Source organism: Sander lucioperca, chromosome 10, assembly GCF_008315115.2.
Source record: "Sander lucioperca isolate FBNREF2018 chromosome 10, SLUC_FBN_1.2, whole genome shotgun sequence".
Classification (NCBI taxonomy): Eukaryota; Metazoa; Chordata; class Actinopteri; order Perciformes; family Percidae; genus Sander; species Sander lucioperca.
This window is the reverse complement of record NC_050182.1, coordinates 31,729,588-31,748,851: the sequence shown is the minus strand read 5'-3', so window position 1 is coordinate 31,748,851 and position 19,264 is coordinate 31,729,588.

Here is a 19,264-nt window from a genome sequence, read left to right as displayed (position 1 = left end):
CCTCTTTTATGTTTTTCTCAATTCATCTTTTCGTCATTAGGCTACTTGTCCGGCTACCATCAATTTGTCCACCGTTTTTGACCTGTTTCTATACCTCTATGCCATCTTTCTCACACTTTCTGCTGCTCAATTTATTTTCCTTTATTACTCCGTCTGTCACTTTCTTCCTTTTTACACTCTTCCCCTCCACCCTAGCTCCCTCAGACCCTGTGTTCCCTCTATTTGCTCCTTCATCTGTCTCCTCTTTCCCACATTTAATCTACATCCTCCCTGTCAAAAAAAGAGGGAAAGAGAAGACAAAATGCAGTGGTTATTAATAAATAAGAACTGATTCATTTATTCCTTTCCTCCCTCTTCTACCCCTTTCACACCGATGGCTCAATCAGGGTTATACCCAGGTTGACTGTGTGAATGGGGTAACCCTCCTGGATTTACTCGGCTTACCGACCCAGGTCGCCAGGTGGGGCGGGACAAAGTATGTGATTGGTGGGAAATTAGAGTGGGGCAGTCCGCCGCACCCTTTGATAAAACAACAACACAGATTTTGGGCGCAGGGCGTGAGGCGTATGGCGCAGGTGCGTTTAGGGTGTGTCTAAATCCACTTTTGCTAGTTTGGCGGCAGAAAAAAGGGTCCGTGCGCCGGGCGCATGGTTCAAAAGGGTTGTACTTAGTGTCTTCATTAATTCATAGGTGTGTTTTGGGCGTAACATGCAATAAACCAATCAGAGTGTCATCGCCCATTCCCTTTAAAAGCCATGCGCATTTGTACCTTGGCGCATTGCTATTATGATGGCGGATTTGCACCGTTATATTTTTATTTGTAAACTTTTGCATGTTTGTGTGCTGCTGCGCTTCCCTGTGTGTGTGTAACAAGCAGTGTTGGGGAGTACCGGAATACATGTACCGGCGTTACGTATTCAGAATACAAATTATGAGTAACAGTATTCCGTTACAGTTACAATTTAAATAGTTGGTATTTAGAATACAGTTACATTGTTGAAATCAATGGATTACATGGCGATACTTCTCTGTTTCACGAGTTTATTCACTCTCTGAATAAATTAAGGCAACTCCATGCATTTTCCAGAAGCCCCAATATGAAAACGAAAAAATTAGCTATTTGCGTGATCACTGATAGAGGTAGAGATGGAGCCGGAACCGGCATAACAGAGCCAGGGCAGGAATGCGTTTCTATCTTGGAAATTCAAACAGCATTTCACATTACAGAAAGTGAAGGGAGAACGAAATATAACTGTGGAGTACAACCTCTGCTTGCCAGCAACCAACCTCCTTTCAGCGTCCAAATTACTCCACCTCCAACCTGAAGAAGCATCTTACGTTTTTTTTAGTTTTTTTTTTTATTAGCCAAGGATATAGTCGTCTGCTGTAGTTTTACTGGTCACCTTGTTATTTTATAGTTGACGTGTGCGACTTTACATTCTCCTATGTGCTGATTTACTAGCCCCAGAGCCGTTGAAAGACTGACTAGCCCCGTTTGACATGCTAGCTAACGTTAGCTAAAATTAGCTCGTGGTAGCTTAGACTGCGGTTAGATTTTTGTAGTATGCAGTTCGGGACTACAAATACAAAAATCTATCTGCTTGTTTAGGTACACATTCAGCCAGTTGGAGCAGAAGAACACACAAGAATAGGCCTGTTTAGTAAGCTGTGTGTGATGGCCGCATTCCTACACTTATAACGTCCTGCGATTTAAGTCCTCTACAGTGAAATACAGTCACTCTTTGCACCGTCTAGCTGTATTTTAACCGGACCTGTCTGGCCGCAGTTTCTCCGTTGTTTGTAAAACTCTCCTCCGCTCCGTTAACCAACGTCTAGCTATTTGTTGTGCTAACGGCTAGTTAGCCTGTCTGCTAGCGGGGAGGTGACGCGGACCCCTTAGGATGTTTGCCTCCTTGGAATTCTTTTCTATATTTTGGCAGTAGTAACAGAGTATCCACAGCTTGCTAACACAAGCAGGAGCATCCGCAAGTGTTAACTTGTGAAGTGCAAGTGAAGAAGGATCGGTTTTGGAGAGGGCCTCCGTCAACGTTGCTACTAGCTAAACTAGCAAGCTACACGATGCCCCCCCTCAGCTGCACACCTGGCTGCGACTCGTGCCTCCTGTTCAGCCAGAAGATAGTGGAACTTGAAGCCAGAATAGCGACTCTCCACCAGATCAAGGTGAATGAACAGTTCCTTGACACCATTATCATTGGAAGTTCCCCTCACACACACACTAATGTCGGATGTCTTGATTCCACTCTGCCCTGCACTACTCTCACCCCACCACTCACTAATACAACCTCTGTCCCTGTCGTCTCTCCTCGGCTTCTGCCGAGAACCAAGTCAACTCTGCTGACCAGCTCCACTCCACACCAGCCTGAGCCTTGGCGTATAAGCAAGCACCACAGCAGGCGGTCAGGACAACGCTCAGGCCCAGCCCAACCTATACGACTAGAAAATCGCTACACCATTCTGATGAACGATGAGGAGTTCCCTCTGCTCTGCGGAAACCCTTCTCTGCCTCGTCCCCACGGCGCTCATCCTGGCCCCCCTTCAGACCCAACAACTTCCACGCTGGTCATCGGAAGCTCCATGGTCAGGGACCTCTACATTCCCCCTACACCTAGCGGTCCGTCCAAGGTCTACTGCTTCCCTGGTGCCAAGATCCGTGACATCCAGCACAAACTTCCCAGCATCCTCGCCTGCCACGCTAAGGTTGACAACATCATCGTGCATGTGGGCACAAACGACATCAGAGAGAGACGGTCGACAGCACTTTGAAAAGACTTCACCACTCTCATCACCACCCTGATGGGCACAGGAAAACGGATCGTCATCTCTGGGCCTCTACCTACCTACAGAAAGGGTGCTGAAAGATGGTCCAGACTGTTCTGGCTCCACACCTGGCTGAAACCCCACTGCGCTTCCCTGGGCATTCCCTATGTCGACAACTTCAACTTATTCTGGGAGAGGCCCAGCCTGCTGAAACATGATGGTCTCCACCCAAACCGACATGGAGCCAGGCTGCTATCTGACAACATAATGACCACACTGAAAGTTAAGTATTGACATTCTGTTGAAAATATCACAGATTCATGCCCCCCAGGTATTGATCCTAATGGCACTTTACAAGTGAATGAATCTGAAAATGTTTTCTGCAGGGTAACATGTAGTACTAGTACTATTCCAGTTATAATCAACAATAGACCATACAAAGTGTTGAATCCCCTAAGTAATAAGAAGTTGACTGCAAACATAGTCAATTTAGCATCCAGTTCACGTCAGCCACAACCTGCCCCAAAAAACGAGACAGTGTCTGTAACTCGACTCAGATCAGTTAAATCACAGGTAACCAAAAGAGTGATTAGATTAGATGCGGTCTACTAAATATCAGCTCTCTGTCTTCTAAAGCAATACTAGTAAACAAATTGATATTCGATAATCAAATTGATCTATTCTGTCTTACTGAAACATGGCTGGGCCATGAAGAGTATGTCAGTCTAAATGAAGCCACTCCTCCCACTCATATTAATACTCAAATTCCTAGAGTCTCAGGCCGAGGAGGGGGAGTTGCAGCCATATTTGACTCAAACCTGTTAATTAATCCTAAACCTAAACTAAATTATAACTCTTTTGAAAATCTCGTTCTTAATCTTCAGCATCCAACATGGAAAACAGTACAGCCTATTATATTTGTTATTGTCTACCGAGCACCAGGTCCATATTCTGAATTTTTATCGGAATTCTCAGAGTTTTTATCATGTGTAGTCCTAAAATCAGACAAAGTACTTATTGTAGGTGATTTTAATATCCATGTGGACGTTGACAGCAATAGCCTTAGTACTGCTTTCAACTCACTACTAGATTCAATTGGTTTCAGTCAGAGTGTGCATGAGGCCACGCACTGTTTTAACCACACCCTTGACCTTGTGCTGGCATATGGAATCAAAATTGAAGACGTAATAGTATTCCCGCAAAATCCTTTATTATCAGACCACTTCTTAATAACTTTCGAATTCTTACTACCCGACTATACGAAATTAGATAAAAGCTTCTACACTAGAAGCCTATCTGACAGTGCTATAGCTAAATTTAAGGAAGTTATTCCAACAGCACTAAACTCATTACCGTGCCGTAATATAACAGAGGATCTTTATGTAAACTTTAGTCCCTGTCAAATTGATAATTTCGTAGACGGTGCTACGGCCTGCCTACGGACTACTTTAGACTCTGTTGCTAGAAGACGATGAAGCAAAGGAAACTAGCACCTTGGTATAACTCCCAAACTCGTCAATTAAAGCAAATCTCGCGCAAACTTGAAAGTAAATGGCGTTCCACCAAACTGGAAGAATCTCGTTTAGACTGGCAAGACAGTCTGAAAACCTATAGGAAGACCCTAAGAAAGGCCAGATCAGACTATTATTCATCACTAATAGAAGAAAATAAGAACAACCCAAGGTTTCTTTTCAGCACTGTAGCCTGGCTGACAGATAGCCACAGCTCTATTGAGCCATCTATTCCTATAGCTCTGAGTAGTGATGACTTCATGAGTTTCTTTAACGATAAAATTATAACAATTAGAGATACTATTCATCACCTCTTGCTCTCAACCTCTAATGGGTCACCTTTAACTGACAGACTGCTAGAAAGAACGACTAGACCTGACATATACTTAGATTGCTTTTATCCTATAAACCCTCAACAATTAATGCTAAAGGTCTCTTCAGCAAAGCCATCTACCTGTCTCTTGGACCCCATCCCAACGAGGCTACTTAAAGAAGCGTTACCCATGGTTAACACTTCATTGCTAGATATGATAAATATGTCTTTATTGACAGGTTATGTACCGCAGTCATTTAAAGTAGCTGTGATAAAACCTCTACTGAAAAAACCCACCCTCGATCCTGAGGCCAACTATAGACCTATATCTAACCTTCCCTTTCTCTCCAAGATCCTTGAGAAAGTAGTCGCTAATCAGTTATGTGATTTTCTACATAGCAATAGCTTATTTGAGGACTTTCAGTCAGGATTTAGAAAGCATCATAGCACAGAGACGGCACTGGTGAAAATTACTAACGACCTTCTAAGTGCTTCAGACAAAGGACTTGTCTCCGTACTTGTCTTATTAGATCTTAGTGCTGCATTCGATACTATTGACCATACCATCCTCTTACAGAGACTGGAACATTTAGTTGGCATTAAAGGAATCGCACCAAGCTGGTTTAAGTCCTACTTCTCTGATCGATCGCAATTTGTTAATGTTAACAATAAACCCTCCAATTACGCTAAAATTAACCATGGCGTTCCTCAAGGCTCAGTGCTTGGACCAATTCTATTCTCCTTATATATACTTCCTCGAGGCAATATTATTAGGAAACAGTCAATTAACTTTCACTGTTATGCGGATGACACCCAATTATATCTGTCAATCAAGCCAGACGAAACCAGCCAGTTAGCTAAACTTCAAGCATGCATTAAAGATATAAAATCATGGATGGCCTACAATTTCCTGATGTTAAACTCAAACAAAACCGAAGTTATTGTGCTGGGCCCGAAACACCTACGAACCTCATTATCCGAAGACATAATTACTCTGGATGGCATTGCCCTGGCCTCCAGTACTACTGTCAGAAATCTAGGAGTTATTTTTGATCAGGATTTATCCTTCAATGCCCATCTAAAACAAACCTCTAGAACAGCCATTTTTCACCTTCGTAACATTGCTAAAATTAGGAACATCCTGTCTCAAAACGATGCTGAAAAACTACTCCATGCATTTGTTAATTCCAGGCTGGACTACTGTAATTCCTTATTATCAGGATGCTCAAATAAGTCCCTTAGGACTCTCCAGCTGATCCAGAATGCTGCAGCACGTGTTCTGACAAGAACTAAGAAAAGAGATCATATTTCTCCTGTATTAGCTTCTCTCCATTGGCTTCCTGTAAAATCCAGGATTGAATTTAAAATCCTTCTTCTGACCTATAAAGCTCTAAATGGTCAAGCTCCTTCATATCTTGAGGACCTCTTAGTACCTTATTGTCCCACTAGAGCACTACGCTCCCAGAATGCAGAGTTACTTGTGGTTCCTAGAGTCTTTAAAAGTAGAATGGGAGGCAGAGCCTTCAGCTACCAGGCTCCTCTCCTGTGGAACCAGCTCCCAATCTGGGTTCGGGGGGCAGACACCGTCGCTACATTTAAGACTAAACTGAAAACTCTCCTCTTTGATAAAACTTATAGTTAGGGAGTGAGGAGTTGCAGTGAACGCCTAGACCGGCAGGGCAGGGTGTATAGCTGCAGACACAGCACCCCTGCTTTTCTCTGCTTCTCTTTACAGTCATCAGATTTACCTATCGTATAATCAATAATATAGTGCCTCTCCTAGTTATGCTATTATAATTCTAGACTACCGAGGAATTTCCTTCCTTCTTATGACACGCTCTTTTCTTTTGTTTCCTTTCATGCACATCCTGTCCCAGAAGTGCTTGTTACTAACCTAGCTCTGGGGAGTTTACTCCCCGGAGTCCTTATGTTTCTTCTTCGCCCAGAACATCGCCTCGGATTAGGGTGACACCAAGACCTGGGTCTTGGGTGCAGCTGTGGCTATGGACCTGCTACACCCTGCTACGCTCTGCGATTTCCTGCAATGTCCGGCTGCGTCCTGCTGCATCCACCGCGTCCACCCATGCTCTGCTGTGCCACGCTACATCCCGTACCGTCATAACCCCAACCGTCAGACACCGCCCACCAAGAGTCTGGGTCTGCCGAGGTTTCTTCCTAAAAGGGAGTTTTTCCTCGCCACTGTCGCAATAGCCACTGCTAATGCTTGCTCTTGGGGGAATTACTAGAATTGTTGGGGCTTTGTAAATTATAGAGTGTGGTCTAGACCTACTCTATCTGTAAAGTGTCTCGAGATAACTCTTGTTATGATTTGATACTATAAATAAAATTGAATTGAAATTGAATTGAATTATAAAATGCAATTCAATGTGGAAGTAATCCAAGTATTCAGAATACGTTACGCAGATTGAGTAACGTAACGGAATACGTTACAAATTACATTTTTGGGCATGTATTCTGTATTCTGTATAGAGCTTAGATCGGCCCAAAAAATGAAGCCCGAACCTGCCCGAGCCCGAGCACGTTGCGTCCGAGACCGGCCCGGCCCGACACATTAACTGTAATTATGAGCCCGAGCCCGATTTAAACCCGACAATTTTTTAATACGTGGGCTGTTATAACTGACGTTCTCAACTACAATTCAGAGTTGTTTGAACTGCAGAAATCTGTTTAGAATAATACAACAAGGACGAAGCATGTAAACTGCGCTGTTTGTTTAGAATGGAACGGATCGCAAGTGGATCCGAATGAAGAAACGTAAAAAAAAAGAAACAATGATGAACAACATATTGTTGTCACTGCCCACGACTTGTTTAAACTGCTTCCATACCTCTGACTTTCCTCCACACTTGCTCAAAGTTAATTCTCCTGTTTTTCTTTTTTTCTTTACATCTTCAAGCTCCCGGTGTGATGCGTGCGAGAGGAGGAGACTCTGCGCATGACACGTGCTGCATTTTGTAACTGCAGCCTAACTTTTGTACACATTTGTTACTTTTATATAGCCTATATATATATTTATAATATTTCTGATTATGGCATAGCTATCTCCCCACCCAAATAGGATAATAAGGTAATGGATAAAAAAAATAAAAAATTGCTTGATCAAGGGTCCAGCCCGGCCCGGCCCGAGGATGTGGCAGAAAATAACGGCTCGAGCCCGACCCAAGGTCCGGTCGGGCTCGGGTCGGGCTCGGGCTTGGGCCGAGAATCTAAACTCTAATTCTGTAACGGAATACGTTTCAAAAGTATCCTTCCCAACACTGGTGACAAGCATAGTGTGCGCGCGCTGTGCATAAGCCCAGGCGCATTTTACTAATTTGCTGTTAAAATAACAATGAAATGCTGCACTATTGACTTTAGACCAGGTTTTTGTTGGTCAATGGCGCAATCACTTCCCGCTGCCTCAAGACAGCAATACGCCAGGCAAAACTGCCTGTAAAAACCCAGCGTTAGAACGTAAACATATGAAAATATTTCATTTTCATATTCTCTCTTTCTCTCTCGCTCGAGACACACACACGTCTGCAGACTGCAGTTCAGTGTGGCTGCCGTGTAGTGCAAATCTTCTCTCTTTCTTTTATAAAATGAGTCATGAAGCAAAGCCCAACCTTACTTTCAATGACTTCAAACAAAGAGAAATGTTCTCCCCTCGTCTTAAATTAATAATTTAACTGTAATTTCCCCACTGGGTATCAATAAAAAGTATAAATTAAAATAAAAAATTAAATCAATTAATTAAATCAAAAATCAATACTAGAGTAACCTACGTCCTTGTCCAGCTGCTGCAATAAATATGCAGAGGAGGAGAAATCACTCTGCACAAAATCATCTGTTAATGTTTGATGGTTATTTATTTGTGTTTTAGAATGTAATCACTGCGAAACTATCATAAAATAAGCTTTATTTCTCTCTCTCTCTCTCTCTCTCTCTCTACTGTAAAATGACAATTTCAAGTAGTTACAAAACATTAGTTCTGCTGGTGTACAGATGGACTGGAGTATGTGACAAGTTCAGTGGCGTCAAAGCCCTGCCCATTTCTAGAACTCAAAGTAATTGTTATGCATTGCTTCCGCGTTGTGACCCAGGTCATTTCTGAATTGTCATGGGCCAGGGATATACCCATGTTGACTGGCTTGGTTTGAATTTCCAAAAAGAGGGTTGAACACTGATCATATAATCAGGGTCCAACCCTGGTCGTTGGTGTGAAAGAGGTTGTAGTCTATACTCATCCTCTCCACCTACTTTTCATCCTACACTCATTTCATTCAGGAGCGATTCGATAAAAGAGCTCTTAGATCACGGATCTTATGGATATGAGATGCAGCCTTTAATCATACTGATGTTAAAGAGATTATCTACAGAAAGCAGTGCCTATCTATCGCTATGTTATCTAACACTATCCCACTTAGCATGCTGATAGCGCGCAAAAGGATTTGATTAATATCGGAACTGACATCCATACACTAAGAAACCAGATGTTGGAATATTGTGTATATGCAGTATGTATGCAAATATATATGTGCATATATACTGCAGGTCATCCTGGAGAATGGGAGCAGAGGAAGATTAAAAAATAAGCTTTAAGTACTATTTTAAGGCGGTAAAAGTTGGGTGTTGAATGTGTTGTCTCCACTTTTACCTCATAAATGTAATTTATTTCCTTCTTTGTCGGAAAAACAGAAAGTTTGTGACTCATCATCTTATTTGCTTAAGTTGGGAGCCATGAAAGACATGAATAATGGTTTAATACAGCACTCTTACGAATGCAGCCCTGTTCACTTTTGTTAAGGTTTTTTTTAAGAACAAAAAAATGAAACAGAGAAGAGAAGAGAAGAGAAGAGAAGAGAAGAGAAGAGAAGAGAAGAAAAGAGAAGAGAGTATTTGTCATTAATAAACCTTACATTATTAATAAGAGCATCATTGCGGCTACTTAACAAAGCGATAAAAGGGCCTGAGTAATTACCGTCTGAGTGCTGACTTCCATGAAAAGGACATAATACATTGTTAATCACCCTACAGTACAGCTCACACCATCACAGAAATGCTCTTACTGCATGAGGGAGCTTGTTTGTAACTGTATGTCCACACTGTAAAAAGAAAATCATATTTTATTGTTGCCATTCATAACAGTGAGAAGTGAGAAATGTTAAACCTTATGGAAACCAGAGTGCTAACATCAATAGTTAAAAGCCGTAACTGGGAATGTCAGTGAAAGGCAATCACTTGCTCTGTATGAGGCATGATGTAAAGGAAGAGAAAATATGAAAGGAAAAAGACAGAAAGTGGCGGATTAATCACCAACCCATTCCTCTCTCTGATTCCCCCTCTCTCTTGCTCTCTCTGTGTGCCTTCGGAGACGCTTTAGTCACTATAATCCGCTGAGCGTTGCTTTAATCACATCTTTGTGGGTCTCCACTTTTTAATTAAGGCCCGTGTTTCAGCTCATTTCACTGCGCATATTTAGCGAGCCGGTGGGACGCCAAGGCATTCATCAGACAGACAGTCTGACAGAACAGCATCAGGCTGCTCCTGAGCACGGATTTTAAAGACACTGATTGGGTTTTGAACCAAGGGCAGATGAAGACACACGCACGCACACACACACACACACACACACACACACACACATACACACACACACACACACACACACACACACAAACAATTATAGACACCAACAGATAATTGCATAAACTCTTATTTGAAATACATTTCCACAAGATACATATCCCTTTTTTTAACCAATTCTTTCATACACAATGCATTGGCTGCAGGACTAAAGGGCACCTCTGACTCTGCCAATTAAGAATTCCCTCCAAATAACATTCTCTCTGGATGATATAACATACTGATGTTACTTTAATTGCCTTTTTGTTCCTGATTTTAAATTGTTTGTTAAGTGTGTTCTAAATAAAATGTTATTACTTTAATTACTGTCCGCCTCTCTGCTTAGCTTGCATATCTAAATGTGAAATTAAATAAGGTCCAATGTGAGTCTCTTTCCTCTGCACACAGAGCAGGTGCATCAAATGCTGTACTAGCAAAGGGCAGATTGACACACACACACACACACAGAAGCACATAGACGTGCCTTTCGCAAGCATATGCATCTGTACAAACATGTTCTCAGACTTATTTTCTTTTCTTAACTTATACCCAGAATCCCATATTGCTCTATTATTCCCTTATACTCACACTTCCCTTTTAGTCTCTCTTTATCTCTTTTTGTCTGTCTCTCTCTCTCACACACACACACACACACACACACACACACACACACACACACACACATACAATTCTCCACCCATTGCTCCATCAGTGATCATCACACAGTCTTCCATTAACTTCACAGCAAGCGGTTACCATCTCCCTCAGATTGCTCTTGTTTGTCATCCTAAGCTCTGCCTTCAATCATGTTTGCCCACGCCTTTACAGCACATTGCCCATTTAATTGGATTGAGAACCCCGTTTTGAATATGTAAGAGCAGGAGCTGCATAATAATCAGAAATATTCAAATGAAGGACAGTGCTGTTAATTGACATTTCTGGATGTGTTGGAAAGGACAGAGAGTTGTTTTTTTATGGAGGGTTAACAATGTTTGCTTTGTAAGAGGTATGTTACAGAGCAAAATCAGATAAAAAAACGTGTAATCAGAATTTTCTCTTAATCTTAAATGGAATCTACCGCAGAACTTCCACGTCACATCTCTCATCACTGTATCATCAAATTATTAACACTACAACTAAATTGTAATCTCCTTTTATACACAGTTTTAAAAGGGCATTTTGTTTCTAACATTTTGTGAGTGTGCCAACAATTCTGACCCATTTTGCTCTACCTTTCAGCACCACACATGAAGTCAGGAACATACACTGAGCCAAGATGTGTGCCTATTACTACATCTTTACCATTTTAAAATGCAACATGAGATGAGATAAAACATTATTGATCAGGGTCTGCTGCAGAAATTGAGATTTAACACAAGAGGGCGGGGAACAGATATTAGAATAAAAACGGACTACGAAAAAAATAAGCAGAAAAACAGCATTAGAAGACAGGATATAATAAAACAATAAAGCAAAACAGAACAACAAAAGGACTTTGTGGCTGAAAAATATGAGTGTGTGAAAAACAGAAAACCTAGACTAGAATTAGGCCTACTCAACAACAAAGTATGATGTATTTCACCTCAATAAAACAATATGCAAAAATGACTCAAGCACAAGAAAAGAATCGATCAGAGTAAAACTATACACCAGCCCTTCCCATTTTACCCAATCTGAGTTTAAATTGTTCTGTTAATGGCTGAATGATGATTATTGACTGTCTTAGTGAAGGCTGAATATTGATATCCCTTACTTCAGTGACATGTTGGAGTTGATGGGTTTCAGGTCCATGGAGTCAGAGTTCACACCTTAGTGACATGAGACACGCTTTGCTGGATAATGAAAGAGAACTGTAACTGTATTCACTGGAGGAGAACTAAACAGTTCCAACTAAATGCCCAAAGGGTAATGGGCTGTAGCAAGGAAACCAGCCCCATTATGTGGTGAGTAAGTAGATCAGATGGATGGATGGATGGAAACATTTGTGCATGAAAGCCACACAGCTTTTTATAGAAAAATGGATGCAATCTTTTTTGCATTCTTTTGATGTTGCAGTAGATTGACTGACAGCAACGATGGCAGTACATTTGTCTCAACTCCACCCAGTCTCAGGATCACAAGGAATTGATGCCTGAGTAGTGGAAGGAGTTGCAATGTGTGGATCCTTCCCATGTGTTTTGAGATCAAACACCTTCTAATGGTGATTAGAGCCTCAAGTTGTAACAAGACCACATGCGTAGACCTTGAGGGAGAGGTGTGTGTCTGTACGAACACCTGCTGCCTATGGCTGTAATTACAGAATATCAAATGCACCTTTTGGTGTATTGTTTTATCAACCAAGTAGTCTTCCTGCAATAGGAGAACCCTGGAATGTATTGATAGAGAAGGAAAACAGTTTGAGTGAGGAAACAAGAGATAAAGGGTAAACTGAGAAGCAGAGATGGCAAGATCTCAAACAGAGAGAGTATGGAGACAGCATAAAGCAGTGACTTATGGCAAAGTGACAGAGTTCAAAGCTAGGCCGAGTGCTCTTGTCTCCTCATTGCTTTTGCCATGCACACACACACACACACACACACACACACACAAAGAATGGCTGACAGAGAAAAGGGTGATTCCATTTCTCTGAGCTGACATAAAGATCAGTGTTCAGTGGCTCAGGGGGCCTACCGAGCGCACTCACTATTGGCTCCGACACTTCCTGGCACTGCTGCCTCAGGGAAAAGAAGACCCTGCCTCTCATACTCACACAGACACACACACACACAGACATAGAAACCAAAAAGACAAAAAAAGCCAATATCTTTGTATAAACGTGTGCTGCAATCTACCCTTATGTGTGTGAGTGTGCGTCCGGGTGCATGAGTGTGTATGACACTGCCCTTCTGCCTCATCGGCAAATGCCAGCAAGGACCAATGTGTCAGTATAATGTGCAAATGCCAGTCATGATAAGGGAGAAGGGCAATTACCCCTACAGGGGTTTGGAGTTAGACAGCTTGTGGCTTTTGAAAAAAAATACTTGAAAAAGACTTAGAGTAAATATTTAGGTTTTTATTCAACAAACTTAAACGTGACTATTTAGATCTATTTTTATGCCTTTATTTGTATAGGACAGCTTAGACTTGAAAGGGGAGAGAGGGGAATGACATGCAGCAAAGGGCTGCAGAACAGAGTTGAACCTGCAGCCACTGCATTGAAGAGTAACCCTCTATATATGGGCGCCTGCTCTACCAGGTGCGCTAACCAGGGACCTGTTGAGATTTATTTCTAAATTAAACTGACACTGCCTGTTAGGTAAGCAGCATTCAGGCCCCGATAATTGCAACGTTCACCCTACTGAGTGCCCTTAAGCAGAACTCCCCTGTGGGTAAGCTTTATATACTGTATGAATGCCCTGAGAACTATTATATTATACTACTGTTGCTGTGCACCAAAACTAAAACAAATTGTTCAGAAAACCTTGTAAAATACCCATACAGTATATATGTAGGACATTCTGTAATGGTCATAAATGCAGCTTGTTATTATATTATTATATACAAAGCAGAAACTCAATGTTTACCTGAACATAAACAACTTTGGAGCAATGCAATAGAGGAACTGTGCATTTGTTTGAATGTACAGTTCGTACAGTAAGTAAATGAACATCTTTAAGGCTTGCTGCACAATACAGCAGCATGTTGCTCAATATATAAATGTTGGTGTATCCATGTCCCCGCACATTTGCATCCACCTGCATGTATGCAAAATTGTCTCTATGCCTATATATATATATATATGTGTGTGTGTGTGTGTGTCTGTGTATGTATTTGTGTGTGTATGCATGCCCATACAATGTGGATACACAAATCAAATGGGATTGGGGTCACCGGTGTAATGAGCTTTGTTGTCCGCACATGGTCACTGGGTATCGGTAAAGGGCTGAACAGACGGACACACACACACACACACTCAGACATACACAGGTCCCCCTGGAGCAGTGCACATATAGGCGACATGTTGGCACTGATGAGGGCAGACAGCTCGCCCCCTACACATAGACAGGCCCAGACAGGATGGCAGGGTGCCAGCAGCAGAGTGTGTGTTTGTGTGTGTGTGTGTGTGTGTGTGTGTGTGTGTGTGTGTGTGTGTGTGTGTGTGTGTGTGTGTGTGTGTGTGTGTGTGTGTGTGTGTGTGTCAGCTCTGCCCACAAAGTGTCCTGCTGGGAATTAAGCTCTATGTTATAAACAAACAAGCAAGAGCAAATAGGAGATGGGAGAAACAAGAAAGAGAGAGAGAAAACAAAGAAAGTGAGAAATAAATATCCATTTCTGGTTTTTATCAATCTATCTATCGATCCATACATCTATCCATCTTTCTTCCCACTTAGTAAATCTTTTCTATAACAGGAACAAGTGCAAAAAAACACAAAGGACAGATCAGAGAAAATGAAGGCTGGGACTTAATGCCAGGTCAAGTCATAAGTCAAGCACCTTCTCTCAACCATATGCTTTATGGTTATGAAAAGGTCTCCTATGTGTGTATGTGTGTGGCAGTCTCCCAGATCCCACACCTCGGTAGGTGTAAATGAGACTCAGGCAGCAGGCAGAGGCCACAGAGCGAAAGAGCAAATGAGGGAGAAGACTGACATTCTGGCTCTTTAAAGCTCTTTTCTCTCACATACACACCTCAAACAGAATGACACACAAACGTACAGACTGTACAAGAACAACGCAGACCCCTGTTGTTCCCGGCACTAGCTAGTTATGCTAATGTGTCTCCTCAATAAGACTGTCAAGGCGTGGAACAGGATTAGCATAACGTTGATTTCAAAGCTTGCATACACACACACACACACACACACACACACACACACACACACAGACAGGCATCTGGGCTATTTAAAATAATCACTCTTCAGACTGAGTATGAGTAATCAGCGTAGGGTGTACGGCAAAAAGAAAAGAACATATATGATGTGTATGTAAAAGCAATGTCTGCAATCATAATGTTATGAGCCTTCATCTGCATAACAGCAATCTTAAAGTAATTTGCAATTTTCCTGAAATAGGGGTCTGAGGCAATAAGCGGTTTTATTGGATTAAAATAAAAACTCCCTGGATGGAGTATATGGATGTATATGTTATACTTGAAGCCCACATGTGCAAAAGTTGATCACAAGATCAATAGCAGGCAACTGACACATGAGAGGAGATAACTGGAACTGTTCTGTCTCTCTCTTTATTTCAGTCTCTTCTCTCTTTCTTCATCTTATGTCCTTTTCCATCTATGACAGGCATTCACACAGGCCTGATTCCAACATGAACTGTAGCCTCTGTTTATCTTTCTCACACACACACACACACACACACACACACACACACACACACACACACAGACATAGAAACCACAAAGACAAAAAAGCCAATATCTTTGTATAAATGTGTACTGCAAAGTACCCTTATGTACACACACACTGCATTTAACTTGACAAACTCCTTGTTGAAATAAATTCTTTAAAATAGACATAGTACCGAAGTTGAAATCTTATTCAATCTCTCACCTTGACACAAAAGTCTGTGGTGAAAAAATTGCACATCTCGCATTATCTTAAATGCTGAAAGAAATGGAATTACATTCTTCTATACCTAAATCACAAGCCCATTAATTATATCCTTTCTCATACATGTGTGTGAACACAAAACACACAGACTCGCATGAAAGGAAGTGTGCACACATGCACACACAGTGGCCACACTGCAGGGCTATCAGCTCCTGCAAACCATCGTGGGTTTCATCAGATGTTTCACTTATTTTTTTCTCTCCCTCTGTTTTCACTTTCCCAGCATTTATGGGAAACGACAGATGGATGGAGAAGAGGGGAGAGCAGAAGTGGGAGGGAGAGGGGGGTGGAAAAGACAAGCAACGGTGTTTTCTTCTTTCTCTTTCTCTTCTTTCTTTTTTGAATCTTAACTAAATCTAAATTCAATGTTGCAATATGCTAACCTGCAGAGGAATGTGCCATATGCTTAGAAATTCATCAAGCAATAACGGAGGCCAAGACTGAATGAGACTAAATATTAAGGAAATTCAAAGAGCACTGCCAGTTGGTGAACACGGCTGCGAAGCTGTGAAATAGTTTTTGTAAAGTGCTGCAGCAGGTAGAAGAGAATTAATAGGTGAGATTAAACTTTGAATATGGCCTTGTACATAACTGCCAAGGTGAATATGTGAAGTATTAGAAAGAGCAAAGCCTTTAGATGCTCCAATAAATGTGCAATATAAATTCAATAAGTGATGCTTTCAGTGGCTACAACAGAGGCTGTTTAGGAACAGCACCCATATTTTGTTCCTTCATTCTCAAAACAGCTTTTTTTAGTCCTAACATTTGTGTCAGCATTGAATCCAATCATTTTCTTTGTTTTTCACACGGCATGTATCCATACATATGGAGTATATGATATATGGCACTTAAGCCGTTTTAAAGGGCAACTATTATATAGCATTTTCAAGATTATACTTGATTTTATGTTTGTAATAGAACATGTTTACATGCTTTAATGTTAAAAAAACACTTTATTTTTCTCATACTGCCCATGGCTGCTGCACCTGTATTCACCCTCTGTATGAGACGCTCTGTAGGAGCGCCTTTCTCTTTAATCCCTCTTCCCGAAAAAGCCCAGTCTGCTCTGATTGGCCAGCACGCTTCCTGGAATGTAAGGAGCCTCCGCCAAGAACCGGCTAAAGTACGCTATCACCGGTGAATTAGCTGTGTGCTACCCTTGGCCGGACATAACCGGACACCCCTATATCCTCGCTGTAAACACTGGACTGTTGCTGGTTTTTTGGGGGTATTAAGTCCCATCAATGATGTCAAAACTACCGGATCGTACTTCCATCCAGGTCAGAAGTGTCCGAATATGGCCAATAGCAGCGAGTGGTGTCCGAACGTGGACTCAGGCTTCTAAACCAAATATTACACAACCGGACATGTCCCAGCAGTAAAGTGACCGGAATTTGGGGAGAAATGACCAGCATTGGCCGAGATTACAGCTATGTCGCATTAGCATGTAGCTACTTAATAGTTAGCAGTATGCTAACGTTAGATTGTAGTGGAACGAAGCAGCACTTTCTACCGTCAAAAATCGCAGATAAAGGCTTCTGAACCAAACACTACCCAATCGGACATGTTTCAGCAGTAATGCGACCAGGAATTGGGGAGAATTTAACAACATTGGCAGCCAAGATGACATTGTTTACTGTCGTCAGCCATGTAGCTACTTTAGTTAACAGTTGATACTAATAGAATACAGCAGCAATTTATACAGTCAAAATCACAAATAAAGCCTTAAACCAAATGCTAACAGAAAATGTTTCAGGAGTGATGTGACCCAGGGGGAAAATTTAACGACACTGGCAGCCAAGGTGGCATTGTTTACTGCCATTAGCATGTTGTAACATGGGATAATGTTAACATCGCACTGGCTTTAAAAAAAACAACACTCCAGTCCTGCCTACTTGGAGCAGATGACCAATCATAGAAGGCTGGGTTAGATTTGCGTAAGACTTAGCTGAGAGTAGAAAAAACTGTTGAAACCGGAGTGTTCAGAATAGTTGGAAATCTGAACGTTTTAGCTCACAGGGATTTGCTAAAATGAGTTTACCTTATTATTTGAAGTTTTGGCCACGTTTAACATGAAAATCCAACATTATAACATATATATGACAAAAAACAGAAAAGTATAATATGTGACCTTTAAATCATGCAGGTGTTATGCAGTGCTGTGTTATCAAATTAGCAAAACTACTTCAATGCACAAGTAATTGATCTAAAAGTTAACTGATGACACTCTAAAATCCAAGATGAGAGACCATCCAAATTCTGTCAAATCAGAAATACATTTTACTTAAAAACAGGCCAACATGTATCTGAAACATTATAGTGCGAAAGATAAAAGTGCTAATCTACGCTTTACTAGCCTGGAAACCAGACAAATCTGTGAGCTCATGTTTTATTTGCTCTGGCAGATACGTTTGTAAAAATGTAGTTACCGAACATACGAAACTAGCATACTATGTCCAGCACAGCACACCAGGCTTACGAAACTCAGACTTGGCGGTTCTGATCAAATACGAATCAAGATTATGCTACTGTATTGCCTATTTCTCACCTCAAAAGTAACACATTTTAGTGTACTGTTTAGCTGTAATTAGAGAAATTTGCAACCAGGCAGCTGTTTTTTGCCCTGCTTCAAATGGATCAAGCACCGCCTTTCCTTGCATGTGTCGCTCAGAGCTACGTCGTTTTGTTACTCTGATTGGTTGTAGGTCATGTTTCGTTGCTCTGATTGGTTGCATTTTGGTCTGTGCCCGTTGATAATGCCCATTGGAAATTGAAAATGAATTGAGAGGATCTAGCCTAATATGCATATGTGAATTAGTCTGGCGATGCCAGGCTAACACTTTACTGCTCATAGCAAAGATTTTTGTCCTTCAAAGTCATTCACTTTATTGCAGTGTTATGAGCATGATTGATTTGATTGATTGATTTTGTGTCTGATGATGCCAATGCTCTGAATTGCTTTGCATTTAAATACAGCTGTCTATATAAAACCCTCCAGTCTGTAATTAAGCTCAGCTCAGGCATTTAAAGCACAAAGAATTGTCCAGTGCATGTGTAATATTATTATAAAGCAATTATAAATTTAAGAACTTCAAGAAATCAAATGGTCATAAAAACAGAAATATTTATCTTTTTTCAATATTGCTAATTCTTTTGAGTTCTCTCTTTTGCCCGAGCCTAAAGCAAAACACTGCACTGAGAAAACATTTTTAAAAGACGCAGTTATATTCAATGATATGTGACTCTTTCAAATGCAAGTTTTCAAAGCTGTTTCCATATTTGTGGAAATACAGAAATAATATGAAATACATTACTTTGAAGAAAATGTGAATTTCATAAGGTTTTTCAAATGAGCTGTAGTGAGTAGGGCGATGCCCCAAAGGCCTCGCCTTGATTGAGGGTGGAGGTATATGCACAGAGCTGGCATTTTAGTC